Raw genomic sequence first — 23,577 nt, 5'->3', positions numbered from 1 at the left:
GGAATCAATGTATTCTCATCAAGATGGAACCTATTATCTTTATTTAGTGATCATGATGAGTTGTAATATTCTTGTTTTTGAATGCATTCTACCTTTATTTATGGTGATTGATCTTGATAATAATCTCTTTTACTCTTATGGCTTGCTCTTCTTCCATTATCTTTTCTATAATCACCTTTTCCTTGCTACACCTTCTAATATTCTTGGTAGTGAACACAGACTACATTAAAATCATTTCTTCAAACACTTTATGTCAATGCCCAAGATTGTTTTGATGCTTTGATACCAATTGAAGAATCTAAAATAAGGGAAGGAAAAAGTATATAATGAATAGAAATTTTAACACTAGAAATTTACACAAGTTTGTCACAAACACACTATCTTCCTATTCATACTCTTGATCAATTACATTGATCTACCTATTGCACTCATTCTATTCTATGGCATTCTAGATCAAAAAAACTTACAAATTTCATCTCTTTTATTGAGTCTACAATATAGATTATATTCCTAAATTAACTCAAATAAAACTCTAGCCTCGACTATGCATGATTTATTGGAAACATATAACAAAAAGTTAATCTTGAAAACATGCACCTATTCTTAAATTCAACTAACAATTGTTGACTTGGTAAATTGTAAGATTAACAATGGAACTATGACACAAGCATTAATTCCCTAAAGGTTGTAAGATCTAGAGATGTGGAAAGTTAGATAAATGTTACTATAGAAAAAGGGTGATCCTTCAACTAGAAACTAAGACTAGCCAAATATAAATAATTAGGCTAATTCCTACATTGATGTGAGTAGTTTATTCATAGAATAAATGGACATGGGTCATAAAGAGAATGTGTGGCTTCTCTAGAATAGCAACACTCACTCAGACTAGCTATAAAACCATTGATCAAAAATTGACCCAAATATTTCTTAAGAAGTTCCAACTATGTGCATGATCATGGTTTGCCAAAAACTAGAGATGTGAAAGAAGTGGAATTTTAAAATTTCTAAAAGAATTTCAAAATCCACTCTAACTTTTTTTCACCCATCCTTATACTAAGGCAAAAAGGTTGGCCAAACCTTATCAGGTATCTAATCCATTATCAGGTACCCAATACCATATCAAGTATCCAATATAATATTGGGTATCCAATATGAGATTGAATACTTGAAACCTGTTACTAGTATTTATTTATTTTTTAAATGAGAGAAAATTAGGCATTTTCAAGTGCAGTGTTTTGTTTTGCCTCTATTTCAGCTATCAGATCCAAGAACGGGTATATGATACAGGTAACCATTTTTTGTGTAATTTTTTAATTATTTTGCATGAATTTTATTTAAAATTAGATATTTTTTAATAGAAATTGTTGAAAATTAGGTTTTTTTAATAGAAATGTTGTTTTAAAGTTAATAGGTATGGCTGATCTAAATGATGACATTGAGCCACAAAATAATGTTCCTCAAAACCCTCCACCAAATGATCAAGTACCCCCTCAAAACTATCCACCAAACAATCCCCTACCCCCTTCAAAACCCTCTTCCAATTGAATATTTGATATAAGAAAATCTAAACAAACTAATGGGTTTGCAAGCCACATATAACACTATACCTACATTGGCTCCCACATTATTCATATTAAATACCATAGTAGATAATATTCAAACACTTATCGATGAACAAAATGTTGCTCTTCACTGGTGTAGCAAATGCATACCATGTTTGATGATGCATTGGACTATGATGAGGTTGTGGCCCTAAACATAACTAAAGATGATATAGTTAACCTTTATGTGGGCCCAAAAATGAGTAAAATAGTAGATTACAAAAAGACCGAATTATCAATTAAATAGTGCACAAATGAGGCTATGTGTGTGAACTTTTGGGATCATTGGTGAATGGTTTTTGAAAAAACTCCACACAACAATTTAGAAGTCTAATTCTATTTCATTAGAAAACTATATGCCAAATTTGTGTTGGGCCTCAAGGTAAACTATACTAGAGCATGAGGTCCAACATGGGTGTATGAAGAGGAGCTCCTCAAGATAGATCCTTTTCCTAGTGGAAGAAAGATGACACTTTTGTCCCCCCTATCAATGTCTCCCCCCTCCTCCAATGCAACATCTTGATATCATTGCAGAGGCACTCTCTCAAACTATTAGAGCTATCCATAGATTGAGTAGCCTATTGATGTCCTAGGCTAGCTCAATATTTCCACCCCATGTTGATGATGTTGGTGCGAGTTCATCATTGGCAAGTTCATCACATGTTTCTATTCCCCATACTTACATAACATGCAAGAGTATTTGTATGGATCCCATAAGTGATATTTCTATGTATCATTTTTTATTTGAGCAAGATGATACACCAGACATGCCTATAGAGACTACACACCCTATCATTAGAGAAGAGGGGCATGGGATCCTTTTGTGTTAGTATTTGTATACATTTTTTTGTTATGACGTGTGGTTTAAAGTTAATCTTTATAATAGAGTAGTTTCAACCCATACTGACTTATACATGTATGTGATCTTCATTTATGTTTAGTTGATGACTGAGGAGGAGCTCAGATAGGTTAATGATGTCACACTCTCAACTATTTCATTTGTACTTGAGACATCTATGGTACATTATGTTGTGTTCTCATTGTTTTCAATTTGATATTGGAACATATATGGTTTCTAATCTTTGTTTTCCCTTGCAAGTATTACTTGTCAGTGGGGGGTAGAGTGCAGGAGTGAAGCACAACCCATTGACAAGGGAAATGTAATTAGGTGATTTTAAAGTTACTAAATATTGATGCATTCTTGTAAAATATTTATGGTGATGAAATTTAATTACAATCTTTATCATATAGGGTGTGCTTACTGGTGATGAGTCTAGGTAGATTCGGCATCATAGACCATCTACAGTCTAATCATATAAATAAGTATCATTTATTTGTTATTTTCCTTATTTTCATAAATAAATTAAAAACTAATTTCCATGATATTAACAACTAGGCTTTTGTATCTCATAGGAAACACCAAGTGCATAGGAGGCTGGACATCAGAGTTTTATGTCTTTTCTCACATAGCCATTATATCCAAAGGAGGACTCAACAGAGATAAGTTTTAGTTTGAATTATTGATTATATGTTATAAAGTTAGTATGTAATGAATTATAATGTTATAGTTTAAGTTATAGATTCATTTGATAAACATACTTAAACATATATAGGCCACAACCAACTAGGTTCTAGAAATCTTGAAATATGAGAGGACTCCTAACCACTATAGGAGGGCAATGAGAGAAGTATTTATGTTAAAATTTTAATACTATAAATATTTATTTTTAAAAATATCATTATTCATTTGAGTAATTCAATGTTAGATAAATAGAATCATATAAATTTAGTAGTCTAACTTTGGATTTCCTTTTTTGGTTTATGTAGGAGGCATTTGGTCCACCTAGTTCACTGAAGAGGTTGCATTTGATCATCTAGTATAGTCGTCATAGGATACATCATGAGACATTTTGAGATGGCATATGCCACATTGTATACAGAAACATTGTGGTGCAGAAGCACCTTAGGGAAGGGTAAATCCCTAAAGCAATTTTGGCTAGTAAATGGTCTATCCAACCATTTGATGAATAAGGACTAATGAAAAAGTCCCATAGTGTGTCTAGGATAAATAAATAGGTAGAGGTGGAGTCCTCATCATGAATTTAGAAGATAGGACCTAAGTAGGACTATAAGACAAAATTTGGTCAAAGAGACAAAATATGGGAGAATACCTTAAAATGGGGAAATGAGTAATGTGGAGTGGTATTTATTTTCTCTTGGAACAATATAAGAGGTTTGAAATCAAACTAGATCAGTTTAGAAGGCTAAGAATCCATATTACCAAAAATTGTCAAGTTATTCATTGACAACTTTGCAAATTTTGCAAAGTTGCAATGATAACTTTTGTACTTTTCACAAAAAGGGAAAAAGGAGAGTTTGCAACTCAACTTAAAGGTCTGAGTGGTTAGTGAAAGTGTAGATAAGAATCATATAGCTCATTGATAGAGGTTGTTTATCTGAATGTATAGACAGTTCATGAAATAACTAGAAATTGTTGATAGGAAAACAAGGTTTTTGATTGGAAGTTTTGTTTTCTTGCATTGATTTTCTCACTTTTTTAAATGTAATAGATGGTTGAAGGCATGTAAAAACTCTATGCCATTTTGTGTGAGAATTTTAATTGATTTAAGAAATTTTTGAAAGTTAGTATTGTGCTTCTTACTAGTTGGTTTTGAGAAAACAACACTAAAATGGGAAAAGATTGAAATCCCATAGTTCAATTCTAATTGCTTTTTGGATTCAATTTTTAGCCTTTGTATACTATGTACATAAGTTTTACTTCTGGTGCAAGAGTTAGTTTTGTACTTTTGCAAGTGAGCCCTAGGCAAGCTAGTGAAAGTTTGGCAAGGTGGATTGATTCTTGCAAGTGAGTTCTAGCATGAATAGTGGATTGGTATGTGCCAATCTTGGTTGGTAAATGGTGGACTAGTGTGTTAGGTGTCCAAAAACTAGAGGAGAAGGTTTGATGCATATTTTATGTCATCTTATAAGTTGGATTGCTGTCATTTCCCTTGAAACCCTTAGAATATAGGTTTTTTGTAAAAGTATTGTATGGACACCATGGAGGCCCGAGATCTAGAAAATCCTCAAGCCTAGATAAATTGGAAATAAAGTAGAGAAGGAATCAATTAGTCTTGTTAAGATGTTTTATAATTTATTAAAGAGTCTTTGTTTCTAGGAGGTTTAATAGGGGCTCATAGGGATACATGGAAAAACAAAGTAAGCATGGGTTGTAGGTGTGTGAAACCTAACAAGATGGTGCAGAATGACTTGAAAAGTGTCAACAACCTCAAGAGGAAGGCTTAAACTTGATTTTGACCTACTGGTAGCATTTGGTAAGGTTTATCTTGGTAAGCCAAAAGGTACATAGCTAGGGTTTAGGAGTTAGAAGAGTAGAATTTTGAATTGATAGGAGAGTTTCTTGGTGGAAGGGGATTAGGAGATAGTACTCTAGGTTAGGATTAGAGAAGAAACCCTAAGGAGGCTAGGAAATATCCTTGATAGAGAAAAACAAGGCTCTAAGAAGAAGAAGCTCCCCATCAAAGTGGTATTAGATCCATAAGATTAAGGCTTGTGGTGGTATGTTGTTTCTTACTGAATCAAGAGCACCTACAAAGATAGTGACCAATGCAAAATTAGCTAAGGAGGTAGAGAAGTAGAAGAATATCATGGATGAGAAGACTAGGATTGTAGATGAGGCTATAGAAGAGATGAAGGAAAAATTGAAGGAAATGGAAGAGGAACCTCTAGCAAAGGGAGATGAAGACACCAGCACCAATAAAGGAAAAAGGAAGGTAGACTTGGAAGATGAGATCCTTGAGCCTGATCCTCCACTTGGTGAGCAAGAACCATTCCTCAAAGCCCTCAAAGCTCTGAAGTGTCTTGAGAAAATCCCAATGTACTATGGGAAGATGGATGCAAAAGTGGTCCTAGAATGGATTGAGAGAATTGAGAATCATTTTGAATGTGAAGGAATAACAAAGGCTCAAAAGGTAAGGGTGGAAAAATATAAATTGAAAGGAAAGGGACTAAGTTGGTGGAAGTTTGTGCAAGAGGAAAGAGAGAATGAAGGAAATAAACCAATAGCCAACTAGAAGGCTACAGTAGTGAAGATAAATGAGACCTATTTACTAGAGGACTGTGAAATCCAACCTCACAAGCAAAGGAAAAATCTTAAGCAAAAGGATCTTGATGTGGCTTCTTACACCAAGGAGTTCCAAAAGTTAGCTCTAAGGTCAAGGGTACAAGAGGCAAAAAGCATCAGGGGAGCAAGATACTTGAATGGTCTTAAGTGGTCCATAGAAGATGAACTAAGTTTTTTTAGTCTCACTATTTTTCATAGTTGTTTCCAAATGGCTCTAAATGTGGAAGACAAGTTGAGGAAGAGGAATGATACCAATTCTAAAGGCAGAGGTAGAGGTAAAGATTTCAAAGGCAAATCAAGGGGAGGTTCTAGTGGAAGGATCAATGATTCGATGAGTTATGGAGAGTCCAAATGGATTGAGTAGACTAGTGAGACCAATTAGAGGGGCGGGTATAACAGAGTAAGAAGTTCCAATAATGGTCATAGAGGAAGCTATGGGAATAGTAGTAGGGGATCACATTTTAGTAACATGAAGAATTACCAATATGGGAAGCTAGGGAATCTTGCTTATAGGTGTCCTAAGAAGGCATCAACATCCTATGGAGAGAATAAAATTGCTTATATGAAAGAAGGTGACAATCAGAAGACAAGTGAGGTGGACCTTGAATTAGAGAAGGGTGAGAGTCTAATGTTAAGGAGAGTCCTAGTCAAAGAATGAGTGAAGGAAGAAGCTAAGAAAAGGGGGGAACTTTTCAAGACTACATGTAAAATACTTGGAAATATGTGTAAGGTAATCATAGATTTAGGGTCTAGTAATAATGTAATATCAGAGGAGGTAGTACAAGAAATTGGGTTAACAAAGATCCCCCATGTGTTTCCTTACAAGGTGACATGGTTGAACAAAGGGAAAAACATCTTGGTGAATGAATAAGTATGGGTGGATATCACGATTGGCAAGTACCAAGACAAGATCTTATGTGATGTATTTCCAATGGATGCTTGCCATCTATTGTTAGGAAGGTCTTAGAAATATGATAGGGAGGTAGTACACCATGGTAAGGAAACCAAGTATTTCTTCAAGAAAGATGGAGTCACCTATAGAATACAGCCCTTGTTAGAGGAAGGAAAAATGGAGAAGGCTACTACTAGTACCATGTTGATGAGAGGGAAAGAGTTCCTCAAAAGCTTAAAGGAATGTGAAGGAGTAGGGTATGATATCATGGTGAATCCAAAGGAGGGGGAGCCATTAGCACAAGCACCTATACCTACAAAAGTACAAGAACTTCTACACCAGTTCAAGGACATTATATATGATGGAAAACCACCAACATTACCCCCAAAGAGAGCCATAAGCCATCAAATTGACTTCATACCAGGTGCATCATTACCAAATATGGTTTCATACAAGATGACACTAGATCATAATAAGGAGATAGCAAGACAATTCCAAGAATTGCTTGATCAAGGGCTAATTAGGAAGAGCATTAGTCCATGTGTAGTCCTAGTTTTCCTAGCCCCTAAAAAGGGAGGTAAATGGAGAATGTGTATAGAATCTAGGGAAATCAATATAATTACAATTATATATAGATTCCCTATTCCTAGAATAGAGGATCTAATGGACTATCTTGGTGGAGCTAGATACTTTTCTAAAATTGATATTAAGAATGGCTACTATCAAATAAGGTTGAAGGAGTGTGATGAATAGAACTCTGCATTTAAAACTATTCAGGATCTCTATGAGTGGTTGATAATTCCATTTGGTCTTACTAATGCACCAAGAATCTTCATGAGAGTTATAAATGAAGTCTTAGTAGCTTATCTAGGAATGTTTGTAGTTGTGTACCTAGATGACATCCTCATCTTTAGTAAGACAAAAGAGGAGCACATGAAGCACTTAGAAATGACATTGAGGAAACATCAAGAGGAGAAGTTGATAGTGAATGAGTGAATTCATGAAAGAAGAGATAGTGAACTTGGGCTTTGTAGTTTTTCAAGGAAGTCTAAAAATGGATAATAGTAAGGTAGAGGCAATCTTGAGTTGTCCTAATCCTAGATCTTCTATTGAGGTCATAAGTTTACATGGTCTAGCACAACTATATTGAAATTTTGTGAGGAAGTTTAGTGAGATTTGTGCACCTATGATGGATACCATTAAGGAAGGCATGAAAACAAGATTTGTGCACCTATGATGGATACCATTAAGGAAGGCATGAAAACAAAGTTCACATGGACCAAGGCTATAGATGAGAATTTTGAAAGGCTAAAGAAGGAGGTGGCAACAAAAATAGTATTGGTCTTACCAAGTTTTGAGAAACTATTTGTGGTAGAGTGTGATGCTAGGAATATGGCAGTTGGGGCAATATTAAGCCAAGAGGGTAGGCTTGTGGCATTTTTTAGTGAGATACTTAATGAACCCGAAACAATATCTTCAACATATGACTTGGAGCTATATGCCTTAGTCTAAGCCCTTGAGAAGTGGAGGCATTACTTACTACTTAAGGAGTTTTTTGTCTTTACTAACAACCAACCATCAAGTTTTATAAACTCACAGGAGAAGATTAGTCTAAGACACATAAAATGGATGGAATTCTTGCAATCCTACACTTTTTCCATCAAACAAAAGAAGGGAAAAAATAACAAGGTAGAAGATACTTTGAGCATAAGATTGCTAACTATTCAAGAGGTCAAGTTGTAGAGTGTTGGGCTTGAAGGATTCAAGGATTTGTATGATGAAAACACTAATTTATCAAAGGCATACAAGGTATGTACTAATTTTGAAAACCTTTTTTATAGTCAATTTTCTAAATATACATTGTAGAATGGTTTTTTTTAAGGTTCAGCAATTGTGTATCCCAAGGAGATCCATGAGGGAGAATCTCATTCAGAAAAAACACAATGGAAGCATGAGTGGAAATTTTGGCCTTAACAAGACCCTAGACCTAATAGAAAAGTTTTATTATTGGCCCAAGATGAAAAGAGATGTGAGGAGATATGTAGAGAAATGTGGCATTTTTCAAAAGGAAAAGGGAACCTCATCCAATTCAGGACTTTACCAACCACTATCCATTCCTAGTAGGCCTTGGGAGTGCATAATCATGGATTTCCTAGTGGGCTTACCTAGGATGAAGACAAGGTTAGATAGTGTGTTTGTGGTAGTTGATAGGTTCAACAATATGATCTATTTCATGCTGTGTAAAAATAACTCATGATGCTAGCAATATAGCTAACTTATTCTTCAAGGAGGTGGTCAGAATTTATGGGCTACCAATGAGTATCATTGTTGATAGATATGTCAAGTTTATGGGGCATTTTTGTATGACCCTATGGAAGAGATTGGGTATGAAATTTACTCATGGTTCTACCTACCATCCCCAAATAGATGGATAGACAAAGGTCATAAATCATCCATCAAGCAATTTTTTCCTATAATGGTAACAATAATAGAAAAACTAGATTGAGCCCCTTTCAAATAGTGTATGGGTCACATCCAAGGGGCATAATGGAGTTGAGATAACTGCCAACACATGACACAACCAGTGACCATGCGGAGGATTTTGTTCAATCCATGAAGGAGATACATGATCAAGTTAAGAAGACCTTGATGGAGGCAAATTAGATGTCGAAGGAAAAGAAGGATGAAGGGATGAGAGAATTCCAATTCCAAGAGATTTGGTCACAGTCTATTTGAATAAATATAAACTACAAAAAGGATCCCAAACGAGTTACAAATGAAGAGGATGGGGCCAGGCAAGGTGCTAGAGAAGTATGGTTCTAATGCCTACAAATTCGACTTACCAAAAGACACATACATCTCTCACATTTTCATTTTCAAAGACTTGATACCTTACAAGGGTCCATATATTGATGAAGTGAAGTATCAAGAAAAGATAAATAAAGGAATATCAAACTTACAAATACCTAAAAGGAAGCAAATACAAGTGGAGAAGATACTAGACTCTAGGGTGAAGAAGAGCACAAGGAACAAAGTTAACAAGAAGCATCTGGTAAAATGGAAAGATACAACTAAAGCTGAGACAACATGGATTGTTGACCATGTCTTCAAAAAGCATGACATTAGCAAGCAGTTCCTCTCACCATAGGTACCTTAGTCTTCTTCTTGTAGGGGAGTATGGTGCAGAAGCACCTTGGGCAAGGAAAAATCCCTAAAGCAATTTGGGCTTGTAAATGGTCTAGCCAACCATTTGATGAATAAGCACTAATGATGAATTCCCATGGTGTGTCTAGGAGATGTAAATAGGTAGAGGTGAAGTCCTAATCATGAACTTAGAAGATAGAACTTAAGTAGGACCATAAAATAAAATTTGGTCAAAGAGGAAAAATATGGGAGAATACCTTAGAATAGGGAAAGGATTAATGTGGAGAGTTCTTTAGGTTTTCTTGGAACATTCTAGGAGGTTTGAAATCAAACTAGATTAGTTTAGAAGGCTAAGAAGCCATATTACCAAAAATTGTCAAATTGATCATTGACAACTTTGAAATTTTTGCAAAGTTGCAATGAAAACTTTTGCACTTTTAACAAAAAAGCAAGGAGAGTTTGTAACTCAACCTAAAGGTTTAATTAGTTAGGTAAATTTTATATAAGCATCATCCAACTCATTATAGGGTTTGGTTATGTGAATGTACGGACAATTCATGAAATAATAGGAAATTGTCAATAGGAAATGAGGTTTTTGATTAGAAGTTTTGTTTTCTTGCATTGATTTACTCACTATTCTGAATGAAATAGATAGTTAAAGGTATGTAGAAACTCTATGCCATTTTGTGCAACATTTGAATCCATTTATGAAAATTTTGAAAATTAGTTAGTTTTGTTCTTCCTACTAGTTAGTTTTGAGTAAACAACACTAAAATGGGAAAATGTTGAAATCCCATAGTTCAAATCTAATGGCCTTTATAATTGAATTTGTAGCCTTTTAATGCTATGTACATAAGGTTTTCTTTGGGTGCAAGAGTCAATTTTTTATTTTTGCAAGCGAGCCCTATGCAAGCTAGTGAATGCTTGGCAAGGTGCAGTGATGCTTGCAAGTAAGTTCTAGTATGAACAATGGATTGGTATGTGACAATATTGGTTGTTAAATGGTATAGTAGTGTTTCAAGTGTCCACAAACTATAGGATAAGTTTTGATTCATTTTTTAGGTCATCATATAAGTCAGATTGTTGTCATTGCCCTCGAAACCCTCAAAATAGGGGTTTTCTGGAAGAGTATTATACAGACACCATGGAGGCCTAAGACCTAGAAATTCCTTAAGATTCTAGAAGGCATCAATAGGGATTTTAAAGAGGTTTTACAATTTATTCAAGAATCCTTGTTCCAAGGAGGGCTAATAGGGGCTCATAGGCCTATAAGGACAAACATAGCAAGAATGGGTTGTGGGTGTGTGAAACCAAACAAGATGGTGCATAATGACTTAAAAAGTATCAAGAACCTCAAAAGGAAGGCTCAAACTTGATTTTGATCTATTGGTAGAATTTGGTGAGGTTTTGGCTTGGTAAGCCAAAAGGTGCATACTTAGGGTTTATGAGTTAGAAGAGTGGAATTTTGAATTGATAGGAGAATTTCTTGGTGGAAGGAGATTAGGAAAGAATAATCTAGGTTAGGATTAGAGAGTAAACCCTAAGGTGGATAGGAAATAGCCTTGATAGAGAAAAAATATCTAATAAGAAAAATCTTCCCATAACATTGATATTATATACATTTCGATGGCATGATCATCTATATTTTGTATATTGTCTATAGATACATGAACTTTGATATATATTTGTGTAATTTTTCTATGGATAAATGTGTTTTGATATATATATATATATATATATATATATTTCATTTATGTGCACCAAGATATACATATATACATATTAATTTAGTATTATATTATTCAATTTATCGTGGATCATGTGTAATGTTCATTTTTATGGAATATCATTCATTTTGATCATGTTTGTTATATTCGATTCAAGTGCAATAATTTGTGAAGAAAATTTAAGAAACCTTTATAATAAAAATTTGATTCAATGTTTAATTTTAAATTATATCATATATTTTTAATTTTAAATGATCTTTTCAATCCCTTAAGATTTCTACAATTAGCCAAATCCCTAGCCAATTTGGTCTTAGGAGCCCATCTTTGGTCTTATGAGATGTTTTAGTATGTACTGGTTGCAAATGTTATTGGGGCCCTATGGTCAAAATAGGGATGTCACTAAGTGTTACTAGGTTATTGTAGACCTCAACATGATCATCATATAGCATTCAACATTAAACTGATAGCCCCCACGAGCTCCAAGTTATGACCCTTGGAAGATCGACCTCCAAACACACTTAGAGCACCTTGGAGACTCTTCGGTATAGGGTGGCTGTGAACCTTGAAGGATCTCTATTTCTAGAAAAATGGTGTTACTAGGGTTCAACATCCCATCCACAGCTAATTATGCTGGTGATTCAATTCCAAGATTAGTGGTTTCAATGTTATGTAGTGATGCACCGATGAAATGAGGCACATTGCTAGTTTTGGTATTGAGCAAGATCATTGTGCCAAATCAAAATAGAATGTGATCTCTCCAAAATGAGATAGGTTATTTTAGACCTTGACATGACCATCTTGTATCATTCAACATTTCACTAATAAACCCCATGAGCTCCAAGTTACAACCCTCATAAAATCAACCTCCAAATGCACTTAAAACACCTTGGAGAGTCTTTGGTATGGGATGGTCATGAATTTTGGATGCTCTCTATTTCTAAAACAAGGTTATCATTAGGATTAACCTACCCATCTAGATCTAATGGTGCTAATGATTTAATTCCAAGATCAATAGTTTCAAAGCTAGGTAGCGATGTATCGATGAACTGAGGCATACTACAATTTTTATAATCGAGTGAGATCGATGTGCCAAATCCAAATAGAATGTGGTCTCTTCAAAATGAGATAGGTTGTTTTAGACCTTGACATGAGCCTCTTATATCATTTTACATTTCATTGATAGCCCCCATGAGCTCTAAATTATGACCCTTAGAAGATTGACCTCCAAACACACTTTGAGCACTTTGGAGACTCTTTGGTATGAGGTGGCCATGAATGTTGGAGGCTCTCTACAACCAAAACAAGGCTGTCACTAGGGTTCACCCACCTATCTAGAGCTAATAACATTGATGATTTGATGCTAAGTTCAATAGTTTCAATGGTACATAGTGATGCACCAATGAACAGAGTTACACTTAAAGTTTTTGCATTGATCAAGATCGTTGTGTTGAATCCAAGTGAAATATGATCTCTCTAAACTTAGATAGGTTATTGTAGACCTTGATATGACTATCTTGAATAATTCAACATTTCACCAATAGCCTCTAGGAGCTCTGAGTTGTGACCCTTGAAAGATCAACCTCCAAATGAACTTAGAGCACATTAGAGACTCTTTGATATGGGGTGGTTGTGAATGTTGGAGGCTCTACATGGCCAAAATATGTTACTAGGGTTCACTCAACCATTGGAAGCTAATGGAAATGACCATTTAATGTCAAGATCAATGGTATCAAAGTTATACAGTGATGCACTAATGAACTGAGGTACATAGCAAGTTTTTGCATCAAGCAAGATTATTGTCCCGAATCCAAATGGAATATGATCTCTCTGAAATGGGATAGGTTATTATAGACCTTGACATGACCATCCTACATCATTATAAATTTTACCAATATCACTCATGAGCTTTGAGTTATGACCCTTAGAAGATTAACCTCCAAACACACTTAGAGCACGTTGGAGACTCTTTAGTATAGGGTGGTTGCAAATGTTGGAGGCTCTTTGCAGCTAGAACAAGGGTGTCACTAGGGTTCACCCACCCATCCAGAGCTAATATAATTGATGATTCAATGCCAAGATGTTTAGTTTCAATGTTACATGGTGATGCACCAATGAACTGAGGCACATTGTAAGTTTTTGCATCGAGTAAAATAATTGTGCCAAATCCAAATGGAATGTGATATCTCTAAAATGAGATAAGTTATTGTAGACTTCAATATGACTATCCTATGGAATTTTAAATTTCACCAATATCCCCCATAACATTAGAGTTATGACCCTTAGAATATCGACTTCCAAACACACTTAGAAAATATTTGAGACTCTTTTGTATGGGGTGGCCATGAACATTGGAGGCTCTGTGTAGCTTTAAAAGTCACTAGGATTCACCTACCAATATAGAGCTAATGACATTAACATTTTATTCCAACATCAATAGTTTTAAAGTTACACAATGATTCACCAATGAAATAAGGTACACTACAAGTTTTGGCATCAAGCAAGATCACTGTGTCAAATCCAAATGGAATTTGATATATTTCAAATGAGATAAGTTATTCTAGACCTCAACATGACCATTTTGTATCATTTAATAGTTCACCAATTGTTCCCATGAGCTCTGAGTTATGACCCTTAGAAGATTGACCTTCAAATGCACTTAGAGCACCTTGGAGACCCTTTGGTATGGGGTAGTCATGAATGTTGGAAGCCCTTTGTGACTAAAAAAAAGTTGTCACTAGGGTTCACCTACCCATCTATAGCTAATGGCACTGACAATTTGATTCCAAGATCAATAGTTTCAAAGTTACACAGTGATGTACCGATGAACTAAGGCATACCAAGTTTTGGCATCGAGTGAGATCATTGTGTCTAATCCAAATGGAATGTGATCTCTTTGAAATTAAATAGGTTATTATATAACTTGACATGACCATCCTATAGCATTCAACACTTCATCGATAGCCCCCACGAGCTCTAAGTTATGACCCTAGGAAAATCTACCTCTAAACTGACTTAGAGAATGATAGAGGCTCTTTGGTATGGGGTGGCCATGAACATTGGACACTCTCTACAACCAAAACAAGGGTGTCACTAGGGTTCACCTATCCATTTGGAGCTAATGGGAATAAAGATTTGATGCCAAGATTAGGAGTTTCAAAGTTAGGCAATGATGCACTGATGAACTGAAGCACACTACAAGTTTTGGCATCAAGTGAGATCATTGTGTCTAATCCAAATGGAATGTGACCTCTCTAAAATGAAATAGGTTATTATATAACTTGACATGACCATCTTGTATTATTTAACATTTCACTGATAGTCCTCATGAGCTTTGAGTTATGACCCTCAAAAGATCAACCTTCAAAAGTACCTAGAGAACCTTGGAGACTCTTAGATATAGGGTGGCCATAAATATTGGAAGCTCTCCATAGCCAGAACAAGGGTGTCACTAGGGTTCACCTTCTTTTCCAATGTTAATGGCACTAACAATTTGATGCCAAGATCAATAGTTTCAAATTTATGCAATGATGCACCAATGAACCAAGACACACTACAAGTTTTAGCATCAAGTGAGATCATTGTGCCAAATATAAATGAATGTGATCTCTCCAAAATGAGATAGATTATTATAGACCTCAACATGACTATCCTATAGAATTCAACATTACATTAATAGCCATCATGATCTCTAAGTTACAACCCTCGGAAGATAGAACTCCAAATGTACTTAGAGCACCTTGGAGACTCTTTGATATGGGGTGGACGAGAATATTGTAGGCTCTTTGTTGCTAGAAAAAGGGTGTCACTAGGGTTATTATTAAATAAAAACATTATTTCTTATCTCCCTCAATTTTTTTGGCATTGGGCATAGTACAATTTTGGTGTTAGTATTAAGTAAAATCATCAATTTTTAGGTCCCTCCACATTAATTACATTAAGTAAAGACATCCTTGTTGCTTACATTAAATCAAAAAGTTTACATTTACAATATCTCAAGTCTTTCATCATTATTACATCAATACACAAGTATTAAAAATCATAATGTCAAAAATTGTAGTATCAAAAATAGAATATATTTTTCTTCATTTTGTTCATTATTTAATTTTTATCTTCTTGCATGGATACTCTTCATGATGTACCTACATTCCAATATCATTAAAAATATCAATAAGTAATCGTATTAAACAAGATAATCATTGCTTCACTGAATCATTATGTACAAAAGAACATAAGAAGTAAATATACCTAGTTGAGTGTTCTTGCAAGGTCCTCTCTCTATTATAGGGTCTCCAATAGGGCTTCATGATCAGCATTAGTAATAGTAAATTTTTTTTTTACTTTTGGTCTTCCTTGATGCTTCATCAACTTCACATTTATTTCTATAATAAGATGTGAATATATGAGAAATTTGTGTACTTCTGATAGTATTGGAATGTGGGAATTCCATTCCTTTTAAGCATATATGTCCATAGACATGTTCCAACAACAACAATTGAACTAGTAGGATATGTGAATTCATCATCATTGATAATCGATTGTGCAATCTTTTGTTTACCTCTTACAAAATGCACTAACCAATAATCTAATTTCTCATCATTCCCATGTGGTGCAACCAATGCAAAGACATGTCCTACTTGAAGAAGATCTGATAGATGGTTATGCTCAACTGAACTTTCCATGTCATAATTTTTGATAGAGGGTATGATAGACAATGGAGTAAGATAATGTGGAGCCCATGTGTCCACCCACTCACTAAAAAGATTCTTCACAATAATGCCATTCCCTTCGATTGTATTATTGACATGAATCTTCAATTTGGAAAGCATAGGTCTCATCTTTTTCATCTTTAATAAGTGCATAAAAACTTGACATTGCTCCACCACTTTCTTGTTGCCAAAAAGCATCTTATATACTCTTGAAGCCCATAATTGAATGGTTTCTTGTATTTTTTTTTCCTTCAAAATTACTAGAATAATCATTTCATCAATTTCAATTATCCATTTTGGTATTCAAGGACCTTTATTTTTTGTTATAATTAGGGGATATGTAATGTTCATATGCATTTTAATTTTCAACATGGTCAACCATGGCATTTAAATTATGAGTTGGTAAATTTTCATTCTCCAAATTTTCAATCTTGACATTATCATTATCAATTGGTACATTTTCATTCCCCAACTAAACATATTTATTTTCTAACTCTATGATTTCACCTTCAATCAATACATCGTCAACTTGAATCACATTTAACATACCTAGTCACTTTGTTTGATGATTTACCCTATATTTTTCCCTATATATTGCAATGTCTTCATTCAATACCTTCCTTTTGTGTTTAGCCTTTTGATGACTACTACTCCGCATTCAGACAAAAATACCATGCACCTAATTAAATCTTGTGTGCTCAACCTTTTCAAAAAATGGGACCAAAATAAACTTTTTTCTCCAAACTTGTGAAAATGAAAATTAAAAAAACATGATTACCAGGTCTAGAGTGATAGAGAATATTTTGGGAAAATTTTGCCAGTAAAATGATTTGGGTAACCAATCCCATATTGGGTATCTGATTTCATATTGTGTATCTGATATTATTGAGTATCTGATTCAAGATTGGATACCCAATATGATATTAGGTACCTAAAATCAGCACCCAAAATTTGGAGGGAAATCAATTGGGAAAGTGTGGAAAATCAACTACTATTATATATTATATTAGTATATAAAATATTATTATTATATAATATAGTAATAAATTATTATTATTATATAATATATATAGTAATATATTATTATATAATATATATAGTAATATATTATTATATAATAATATAGTAATATATTATTATATAATATAGAAATGTATTATTATTATTATGTAATTGATCCAATGGGTCAAATGGAGTCGTAGGCTAGCCTACGACACTATTCAACCCATTGCATCACAACATGTTTCCATAGGACCCCTAAGCACATAGGGTAATTGATGTAATGAGTCAAATGGGGTTGTAGGCTAGCCTACGACCCTATTTGACCCATTGCATCGTGACATGTGTCCCTAATGATCCTAGTGTCCCTAGGTGTCCTAGGACCCCTAGGGACATAGGGTAATCAATGCAATAGGTCAAATGGTATCATAAGATAGGAACCCTAGGGACATAGGGTGATCGATGCAATGGGTCAAATGTGTTCCTAAGCTAGCCTATGACCCCATTATAGGACCCTAGGGACATAGGATAATCAATGCAATGGGTTGAATGGGGTTCGATCCATTGCATCACAACATGGTAATTGACGCAATGGGTTGAATAGGGTTGTAGGCTAGCCTATGACACCATTCTATCCATTACATCATGACATGTATCCCTACGGGTCCTAGGACCCCTAGGCCCATAGGGTAATTGATGCCTTGGGTTGAATGGGGTCATAGGCTAGCTTATGACCCCATTTGACCCATTGCATTGTGACATATGTTCCTAGGGGTCATGGGAATATTGGAGACATGGGGTAACCAATACAATGGGTCGAATGGGGTCATAGGTTATCCTACAAGGCCATTCAACCCATCGCATTGCAACATGTGTCCCTAGGAGTCCTAAGACCTATAGATACATATGATAATTGATACAATGGTTTGAATGGGGTAGTAGCCTAGCCTATGACCCCATTTGATCGATTCCATCATGATGTGTGTCCCTAGGGGTCCTAGGACCCCTATGGACATACAATAATCAATGCAATGGCTTGAATGAGGTCATAGGCTAGCCTACAACCCCATTCAACCCATTCCATCATGACATGTATGCCTAGGGGTCCTTGAACCACTAGGGACATAGGGTAATCGATGCAATCAGTCAAATGGGGTTGTAGGATAGCCTATGACACCCCATTTGACCTAGTGCATCATGAAATGTGTCTATAGGGGTCCTAGGACCCCTATGAACATAGGATAATTGATGTAATGGGTCAAATGGGGTCATAGGCTAGGATACAACCCCATTCAACCTATTGCATCATGACATGTGTCCCTATGTGTCCTAAGACCCTTAGGGCCATAGGGTAATTGATGCGATGGGTTGAGTGGGGTTGTAGGCTAACTTAGGACACTATTCAACCCATTCCATCATGATATGTGTCCCTAGGGGTCCTAGGACCCCTAGGGACACATGTCACAATGGAATAGGTCAAATGGGGTCGTAGGCTAGCCTACAACCCCATTTGACCCATTATATTGATTACCCTATATCCCAAGGGTTCTTAGGACCCCTAGGCACACATCTCACAATGGAATGGGTCGAATGGGGTTGTAGGTCATTGCATCACAACTTGTGTCCATAAGGGTCCTAGGACCCCTAAGGACATAGGGTAATCAATGCAATGGGTCGAATGGGCTTGTAGACTAGCCTACAACCCCATTTGACCCATTGCATTATGACATGTGTCCCTAAGGGTCCTAGGACCCCTAGGAACATAGGGTAATAAATTATGAGTTTGATAAGTATTTATTGGTTAATTTTTAATGAAGATGTTTGTAAACTGCTAATTGGCATATTGATTGAAAAATAACTATAACTTTCAAATGGTATAACATTTTTTAAATCTAGAGGTAATGGAAAAGATGGCAAGTGCTGGAAAGGGAGGGAAGAGTGATTTTCAAAATTCAAATTCTAAGAAGGGTGGGATTCCTCTGGACTGTTAGAATCAAATACCTAGCTTGGAGCATGGGCCACAGAAGGAGGTCAATCATGGATCTTCTAGTATAGTAGATTAATTAGAGAAAGATGATGAGGACCCAGATGCTCCCCCCAAGGTGGTTGTCAAGTCTCCTTCGGTTCCCAAAATGGGTCTACCCGACTCTTCTAAATGGTCATCTCTTTTTGGGGTCAAGCCCACATGTAAGTCCTCTTTCCCACCTATTAAGATTCTACTTGAGGCGAAGAAAGGATCTTGTGTCATTGCCATTCTAGAAAAGCTTGTGGATCATAGTATTTAATCCATGGCTTCCACCCTGGTTGGAAAATTCTTAGGGCCAAGGCTAAATATCGATGTTATGAGATCTTTTATAAAGAAGAAATGGGCCCTCAAAGGTCAAGTTTCAATCATAGCCATGGCTAAGGGCTTTCTGTCCTTTGATTTCTCATGTTTGGAATGCCTCTCTAACATTTTGTGTGAGGGGCTGTGGGCTATTGGTCATTCCACTCTAGTTCTCTAGAAGTGGTCATCAAAGATGAATCTAAATGACTCATTCTTTTTGCAAGCCCCTATCTGGGTAAGGTTACCCAAGCTTCCCCTAGAGTTCTAGGATGAAGATGTCTTTGTGGGGCTAGCTAGCTCCTTTATAGAGCTTCTCTCCATAGATCTGATTACTGCCTCTAAAAGATGCCTCACTTATGCTTGTATTTGCATGGGGTAAGGGAAGGTATTGACATGCTAGAAAATATGGTGTTTCATTCCAAACTGGGAGTGCATGTTCAAAAAATAATTTATGAGACCATGCCATCAATGTCCTAGGGTAGAAAAGAAAAAAAGTAAGTCCACTAGTACTATTGTCAAGGGGAAGAAAATGATTTTGAAATAGAAAAATTCTAAGGTTTCTGAGAACCAAGATGGTAATGTGGAAAAGAAAAATGCCTTTTAACAGGAAGGAGAGAAAGGTATTGAAGGCAATAAAGAACCAAACATCTTAGATAAGGTAAAAAAGAATGACCTTTACCAAGAAGGAGACCAAAGGAAGGAAAGTGATATAGGACCAAAAGTGTCTAAAATTGAGGGCCAAGTCATTGAAGCTACACTTGTGGTAGGAAATAACTTGCTGATCAAGAAAGAGTAGGAAGTTGGTAGGCCAAAGACCCCGTGGATGGAGATTTTGCCAAAAATAGTTTTGGGAACCCTAAATAGTGGAGTTAGTGGTCCCCCAAGAGTGGATGCACTCAGCCTAAGAGATAGAATCAATGATGATGGGATTAGTTAGGTTGGAAATGAACTGGATCTACCTATTATACCCCTAGTGAATCTATCTAACTCCAAAGGTCTAAGGATGAATATTTTAGAGCTTATCAACAATTCCTCTCCAAATCTGATATCAAAATGGGAGGAATGGATTAATAGTTGCTCTCAAGATAGTAAAGGTAATTGGAGTATAGTTAAAAAGAAGAAGAATAAAAGTCACAACCATCCTCCACTATCTCTAGCAATGACCAGAAGTAGAGTCAAGGCTGATGTTGGGGTAAAGTTTAAGTCTATGAGTAGGAGAAGCCTGAATTAGACATTGTAGGATGAGACCAGAAAAAACTTGGTAGATGGGAGCTAGAGAACCATCAAGGAATACTCTAGAAAAAATAGATGAAGATCATATCTTTGAACATAAGGGGCTTAAATGGTGCCCACAAGTAGGAGATAGTTCAAAATATGCTTAGAGACCAAAGACCTAATTTTTTACTGATCCAAGAAACTAAAATGAGAAAAGATGAGGTAGGAAAGCTATCTTTTAGTAGAAATATGAGTAGTGAGGCTACAGATTTGGAGGGAGCTACAGGGGGGTGTTGATGATCTACAACAAAAAGGATTTTCAGATTTTTGTTGTTAATAATGAAGGTAATGCTCTCCTCTATAAGGTTTCCCATGTACATAATCTATATTCTTCCAACATTAAAAGGGAGAGAAGGGTCTTTTGGGATAAGATCATTGATGTTATACGTAATCATAACATAAATAAAGGGGTTATTATGGGGGATTTCAACTCCCCCCTTACTGATGATGAAAAAGCTTGTGCACTAGCCCTGGATTAGGATAGTAAATTGGGCCTCTCAAATTTTATTAACAATATGGCTTTTATGGATGTTGATCTCTTAGGGGGTAGTTTTACTTGGTCTAATAGGAGAGTTGGCGAGGACTACATCCAAGTTCATCTTGACAGAGCCCTAATTTCCCCTACTTGGATGCAAACCCACTCTTGCAAACTTTCCCTTCTCCCCAGAGTTGGATAAGACCACTCTCCCATCTCACTATCTTTTATTCCTCTGATGGTCGAATATAATTTCCATTTTTTGTTTTGAGAAGATGTGGACTTCCCATCCAGATCTAGAAGCCAAGATTTATTCTTGGTGGAACATAGAGGTTGAAGGTACATCAATGTTCATGATAGCCCAAAAATTGAAGAATGTGAGAAGAAACATTAAATTTTGGAATAAGTTGGAATTTGGGCATATATTCTAGGAGAAGGATGAGAAGTTAGACCAGCTTTGTACTATCTAGGAAGAGATTTGGATGGAGGGATATAATGACCTGAATAGGATTGAAGAAAGGTCAATTCTATCTGATCTCCATAATATCATAAGCAGGGAAGAATGCTTTTGGAAGTAAAGATAAAGAGTTAACTGGCTCAAAGAGGGAGACCAAAATACCAAGTTTTTCCATTTATCCACCTTAAAGCATTGGGCACATAATGAGATTTCAAGCATCAAAAGGGGGTAGACCTTGTTTACTAAGGATGATGAGATTATGAATGAAGCTATGAAGTTTTTCTCTTCACTCCTTTCTAAGGATCCTTCTCTCTCCTTGACATATCAAGAGGACATTTTAAATGCTATTTCTTCTCTGTTGCGGGATCACCATAATTCTATGTTGAAGGCTATTCCATCCTCACAAGAAATTTATCAAGCCCTTATTTCTCTTCCAGGTGATAAAGCTCCTGGTCTGGATGGTTTTTTGACTTTCTTTTTCCATATATATTGGGAGGTGGTCAAAACGGATGTCATGAAGGCTATGCAAGAATTTTTTGGGGCCAAGAACCTTTTGAAAGAACTCAATGCTACTTTTTTTGTGCTTATTCCAAAAATCTCAAGGGCCGAATCGATGGATAAGTTCAGACCCGTTAGTCTATGCAACTCATTCTATAAAATCATCTCAAAAGTTTTGACTATTAGGCTTCTCAGTGTCCTTCATCCAATCATCTCCCTACAAAAAACTAGTTTTTTCCCAAGGAGATAGATTCTAGACTCTATTATTATGGTTCATGAGGTGATTCATTCCTTGGAAGCTAGGAAGAAGGAAGGATTTATGCTTAAATTGGATCTATCTAAAGCTTGCAATAGGGTGGACTAGAATTTCTTGATGGATATCCTCTAGGCTTTTGGTTTTGATGCCTAGGTTTGATGACTCATCCTTTAGCTTGTCTCAACCCCCTCTCTGTCCATTTTGGTCAATGGTTCTCCCTCAAATTTCTTCTTCCCCATGAGAGGGTTGAGATAGGGTTGCCCCTTATCCCCTATTCTTTTCATTATTATGGTTGAGTGTTTGGGGAGGTAAAATCTGAGAAAAAGATAGGATTGGAGCCTACATGGTCTCAAGCCTTCATTTGGGAAAACTTCTTTCACCCATCAGTAATTTGTGGATGATATTATCCTAGGTGGAGATGCCTCAATCTAGGAAGCCAAAGTGTTTAAAGGTTTTTTGAATACATACATGAGTGGTTTGGGCTAAGCTGTAAATTGGAATAAAAGTTTGGTCTACTTTATCAACACACCTTTGGAGAGACATAGGAAAATTGCTTGTATCCTAGGATATGGTGTTGGGTCTCTTCCAACAAGCTATCTTAGAATGCCATTGGGGTCCAAACCTTCAAAATCCATTTGGAATGGTATCATTGATAGATTCAACAAGAAACTAGTTGGTTGGAAAGATGCCACCCTTAGTCAAGTTGGAAAATGTACTTTGGTGAAATCTACCCTTCAAAATCTCCCTACTTATACCCTCAGCCTCTTTGGGATCCTGGTTAAGCATGCTAACAAAATATATAAGATTCGGAGATATTTCTTATGGAAAGGTGTTGAAGATAATAAAAGATATCATCTTGTTTCTTGGGACCATGTCTACCTCCCTAAATACTATGATGGTCTTGGCATTAGAAAAATCAGACATCTCAACAATGCTCTATTAGCCAAGTAGATATGGCGCATTTTTAAGAGCTCAGAAGAATGGATGAACATTATGGTGGAGAAATATCGAAGAAGGTAGTCTCTCAATTTTTTTCTTAGTGAGGTCAAGATACCTCAAGGATCTTACATATGGAAT

Source organism: Cupressus sempervirens, chromosome 1 (genome assembly GCF_028749045.1).
Source record: "Cupressus sempervirens isolate cs-2001-9-10 chromosome 1, ASM2874904v1, whole genome shotgun sequence".
In the NCBI taxonomy this organism is placed as follows: domain Eukaryota; kingdom Viridiplantae; phylum Streptophyta; class Pinopsida; order Cupressales; family Cupressaceae; genus Cupressus; species Cupressus sempervirens.
This window is presented reverse-complemented; position numbering follows the sequence as displayed.